This window comes from Magnolia sinica, chromosome 16, assembly GCF_029962835.1.
Source record: "Magnolia sinica isolate HGM2019 chromosome 16, MsV1, whole genome shotgun sequence".
NCBI classification, from domain to species: domain Eukaryota; kingdom Viridiplantae; phylum Streptophyta; class Magnoliopsida; order Magnoliales; family Magnoliaceae; genus Magnolia; species Magnolia sinica.
The window spans coordinates 26,799,616-26,805,412 of NC_080588.1; the positions used below are offsets into that span (position 1 = coordinate 26,799,616).

The 5,797-nt window shown below is 39.4% G+C and overlaps 1 non-coding gene across 1 annotated transcript; it reads right to left on the minus strand.

Moving 5' to 3' along the window:
- Positions 1 to 405: 405 nt before the first annotated feature.
- LOC131229979 (small nucleolar RNA R71) lies at positions 406 to 512 on the minus strand. The gene has a single exon (XR_009163711.1). It is a non-coding gene; the product is annotated as a small nucleolar RNA R71 (small nucleolar RNA).
- Positions 513 to 5,797: the final 5,285 nt, after the last annotated feature.

The following is a 5,797-nucleotide window of genomic DNA, read 5'->3' on the forward strand; positions in this document are numbered from 1 at the left end:
CGGGTTGAGGAAGTCTAGGATGAGAATGAGGTGTATCAAGCACCCCCGCCTCGTACTTTGTGAGATTATTTACAACCGGCGGGGGTGAGCATGCCCTCATGCATGGTTTTTTCAGAAAATACGGGACACATGGATATTAAGCCAGGAGTGATCTAACTTCTTCCAAAATTCCATGGACTTGAATCTGAAAGTCCATATTTTCACTTGAAAGAGTTTGTTGAGATCATAACAACTTTATATTTTCCAAACATGTCCGAGGACACAGTCAGGCTGAAACTCTTTCCCTTTTCTTTGAAAGAGAAAGCTAAGACGTGGTTGCATTCACTACATCCTAAATCTATTGGCACATGGAATGACATGATAAGGGAGTTCATGAAGAAATTTTTTCCACATCATAAAACAAACACCCTTAGAAAGTCAATCATGAACTTCGCCCAAAAGGAGGATGAAACATTCTTCCAATGTTGGGAGCGGTTCAAGGATCTTGTTAGTTCATGCCCACAACATAGTTTTAAAACATGGCGCATTACATACTTTTTCTATGATGGACTGACATCTTCCATGTGCTAATTGGTTGAGACAATGTGCAATGGGGAATTCATGAATAAAAATGTTGATGATGTGTGGGATTACTTGGACAGACTTGCTGAAAATGCACAATCATGGGACACTTATCCAAAATCAAGCACCACCTCTAGGCCCACTCAATCAAAGGAAAGGGGCGTAGTATACCTTTTAAAAGAGGATGATGGTATAAATGCTAAAGTGTCTAATCTCATAAGAAAATTCAAGGCCATGGAACTAAAGAAGGATAAGGTTAAGGAAATGGTTTACGATATTTGTGCTTGCAACGTTCACATAACTGAAAATTGTCCAACGATACCTGCCTTTCAAGAGGTGTTGAATGAGCAATCCAACGCCGTAAACAATTATTAAAGACCTTTCAATGGACCTACCTCCAATACATACAATCCCAGTTGGAGAAATCATCCAAACTTCAGTTGGAGGAATGGACAAAGTGCTACCCCTCAAGGATTTTTCAATCAAATTCCAAATCAAGTGAAACCTCAAGATGATTCGGTTCTAAAACACATTTAAGACCAAGAGCTACTTAATCAAAATACAGCACAAGCAGTCCAGGAAATCAGATCAGCGATTGGAACGCTTGCATCGTCTGTCCAAAGGATGGATCATAATTAGCAATTAGGGAAAAGGGGATGCTTCCTGCTTAACCTCTCCCTAATCCCAAACCACAATATGAGATAAGTGACCCCAACTCTTCAAATCAGATGGAGGAAGTTAAATCTATCACCACTCTTAAGAGTGGAAAGACCATTGACAAAACCACTCCGGTTAGGGCTGAAAAGCCTAAGGACTCGGAAGAGGACAATGATGATAGACTTAGCACTGCTCCACAAGAATTGGAACTAGAACTTCTGGGCAAGCCGATTGCTCCATTTCCCCCAACGGTTGGTTGCATCAAAATCTCTCTCTAGCTCTCAGGACAATCTAGAGGTGTTGAAACAAGTGAGTGTCAATGTTCCTCTACTTGATGCCGTAAAATAAATACCTTTATATGCCAAATTTCTGAAAGACTTGTGTACGACAAAAAGACGGTAAAATATTCAAAAGAAAATCTTTTTAACTGAAAAAGCGAGTGCCATCCTAAAGCAAGATGTGCCATAGAAATTCAAATATCCTGGTAGCCTGACCATCGCCTGTGTAATTGGGAATTATGGCATTAAGCACGCACTTCTTGATTTAGGAGTGAGTGTAAATCTGATTCCTTACTCGGTCTATAAACAGTTAGGTTTGGGTGAATTGAAACCCATCCTAACTATATTATAACTTGCTGATCACTTAGTTCATGTACCGATAGGGATAATTGAGGATGTGTTGGTCCAGGTTGACAGATTCTATTACCTTGTAATTTTATCATCCTGGATACTGAACCCATCAGTAACATGAGCACTTAGAATCCCGTCATTCTTGGTCGCCCATTCCTTGTCACTTCAAATGCAATCATTGATTGTAAGAATGGAGTCATGAGTATGTCTTTCGGGAATATGACATTGGAGTTAAATTTATTTTTCAACACAGGTAGACGGTTAGAGGATGATGATGATTTCCATGACATTAACATGATTGACTCTTTCGTGGAAGATATAACACCTTTGACCTTATCTTCTGACCCTCTAGAGATGTGCCTTGCCCACTTCCATGATTTTGATGATGATATGATTAGGGAGATGGGTGTCATGCTTGATATTGCGCCGGTACTTAAGGTTAACCGGTGGAGGCCACAATTTGAAGAGTTGCCCCAAACTGATGTAGTGCCTCTATCGTCTAACCTCAAGGCACCGAAGCTTGACCTAAAACCTTTGCCCTTTGATTTGAAATATGTCTATTTAGGTCAAGATGAGATATACCCGGTGGTGATTTCTTTCCATCTTGATTAAGAGACGTGAGTGTATTTCAAATATAATGATAATGACACACTTCACTCACATGACACACTTGGTTTCAATGATGAGGGAAATGTTAGTTTATTCAAACCTCAACCCAATCTAGGAATAAAATGTAAGGAATATGATCCCATCCCAAGTGTGTATTACATGAAATTAGAAGATGATGAGTATTGGGATGACGATCATGAATGTTCAGCCCAAATTTCCCTGGAATCGGTCTCAAGTTTGGTCCAGGTCAGTGATCAAGAAGTACACGAAGTGATCGGTCATAAGAATCTACTCCACTCATCTGACATGTTCGATTTAAATGTGGAGGATGAGCCCCTTACAACTGACCTTTCTAACTCTTGTGAGAAATGGTTGGACCACTCTCCTGAATTGAATGATGATATGATTCGGGAGAGGGACGAGTTGCTCGATATGACTTTGGAATTTGAAACCACCCAGTTGAGGCCACCATCTGACCTATACATGTTTGACGATTCAATGCCTCTACAAAGTAATTTTAATGAATAAAGTGTTCACATTAATGCTTCCCCTATTGATTTTCAATCTGTTTGTGCAGGGCAAGAGCAAGAGAGCATGCGTCCATCCACTTCCAGAGACGATGGAATCCTTGGGCAGATCATCACAAGCTTCAATATGAAAAATGAGTCACTTTTAACTGAATTTCCTAACTCTTTGGACGATTGCTTGACACACTTTGCAGATTCAAATGATCCTATGATAAAGGAAATAATGTATGCCTTACAAGACAACACCTTGGTAGTTGTTACTGACTGAGAGAACCCTTATTCTGAAGCCTCTCTGTCCCTAGAACCTGAATATTTACCATTGAAGGAGGAGGAACTAAAAATTAAACTGAAGTCTGAAACTTTGGAATGTGTTAAGACTACATCATCTGCTGAGATTTTTTCTGAATTATATCTACCTGTAGTCTCTAATTCACCATGGAATACTAACATTGAAACTTTTTCAGTCACAGGTGAATCATATATACTTTGGATACCTCAAGTAATTCAATGATAATTTTTTGCTGAGGTCCATAAATTTCTATGGAAATTCATGCTCCAGGGCATCCAAGCCTATTAGCTATGGCTAAGAGGTGAAGCTTGTAGTATGAGGGGATGCTCTCTATGGTTTAATTCATGTTAAGTTGAACTGATTTTGATTCTAGTTTGATTATAAGGAATAATTCTAGTTTTTAATGGTTTGTTGTGACTCAAATTACAATAGATGTGCGATAGCTTGGAGTATATTCTTTTCATTATAGGGATTGTGAACTTGGGAACCCTGTTGTTCACCATCGTCTCTTGGACATGGTTGGAAGATGAAATTCTTCCTAACGTTCGTAAATCTCCCAGATTGGTTGTGGATTGATACATTCTATTGTTTACTTTATCTCATGGGCATGGTCTTGTGATGGAATCAATTCTAGTTCGCATACCTCTCATCTCTTGAAAAATGGATCAAAGGAAGTTCAGAGTTGAGTTTTAATGAGATATCTTCCAATTGGATGAAGATAGGACTCTGATTCCAGTTGTATTATTGAATCAAGCATAGATCTCCCTGATCTCTACAAGTGGATCGTTGGAAACCCTAGTTTTTCACCTTTGAATTTTACAAGTTTTATTTACTTAATTTATAATTATTCTCTTACATTCTTTGTTTAGATTACATCTTCTTCTAGTTCTAGTTCTGGTCACTTTCAGAATACATACAAGGTTCAGTCCCTGTGGATTCGACCTCGGTCTTACCGAGATTATTACTATATCACGACCCTATACTTGGGGTGGTGAACAGTACACCCGTGTACATCTGAATAAAAAAACCCTATCAATTTGAGTTTGACTAGACTGAACCCAAAAAGGAAGGATTCTTCTTCCTTTCCTTTTCCTGCTAGACCATAGTTTGGATGGAGCAATGTCTGTTATGATGTGGGATTTTGATTGTACTAACCTCGAAGTTTGGGCAAATTGCCTAGAAAGCTACGACGTTCCATATGTCCCAAGAGTGGCCTTTTAACAACTTCTGGATATTGTTTCGGGCGAAAATGCCCCTGTTCTTGGTTCAGAAGTAGTACGGTCCTAGAGTGAATAAGAAGTTTCCTTCTTTTTTAAAACCCAAGAAAGTGACGGATTGGCTACTCCCCCTACCACCAACTAATGGCGGGTGCTCGGTGGTCTGTAGGCCCCACCACCATGTATGTGTTTCATCCATGCCGCCCATCCTTCTTGCCATATCATTTTAGGGCTAGGGCCTAAATATCAGTTTGATCCAGTGCTTGTGTGGCCCACATAATAAAAAATAATGGTGACTGTTGAAACTTTCCAAGCTCACTGTGATGTTTGTTAGAAGTATACATTGCCCATGTCAGGACATTTTGGGCCCATGGCAAGCTAGCTAATATGGTGAATGGATCGGATCACCCCATTGTGGGCCTTAAGCTATGGTACCAATGGTTTGGTAGAAGAGGAAGTGAACACGTGCATACCACGATCCATGCAACATGACAACCACAACCCATATAACATGACAACTACGACCCATGCAAACACCAACCCATATGGGCCCACATTGGTGTATGTGTATAATCTATGCCACCCATCCTTTTTGTCGTGTCATTTTAGGGGTATGGCCCAAATATCAGCCTGATCCGGTGCTCGCGTGGGCCACAAAATAGAAAATAATGGTGACTATAGAAACTTTCCAGGCTTACTGTGATGCTTGTTAGAGGTTGATATAAACGTTGTTCTAAGGACAACCTTTCACCAAAAACCAAGGTTTATGGTAGGACAACTTGATTTCTAGAACTTTGGTAAGTATCAAAAACTCAAACTGATACAGAGGCAAAAGAAACAAATCTAGCTATTACAACACTCACCACAAGTACATAAAAGAGATACAAACATTCACACACAAATATTAAATAGAACATCGACCACAACTCCAAGAATTATAGTGGTTCGGTGTGTACACCAACTATTTGCAAAACAGCCACCCCTACTCCACTCCCAATATCCACAACCCATGTGGTATTGGCTTTCACTATGAAAGAAGGTTTTCCAAGGTTCACCTTAAAACCTTTACAGATGTGTTTTTCAATTGGGCTTACACAATAAAAAACCCCACATTGAGATTTTCCTGGCTGATCTCAGTTAAAACTAAAAAGGAGATTTTTCTGGTTGAATCTCTCAGACCAAATACAGAAAATTATAAAAATACTTATCTAAAAATTCTTCTTCAATGTAGCCGGTAGAACCGCTTCTTTGTAGATGTAGATGTTCAAAGTTCTATCTTACAAATGAAAGGGTTCTCTAGGTCTAGAT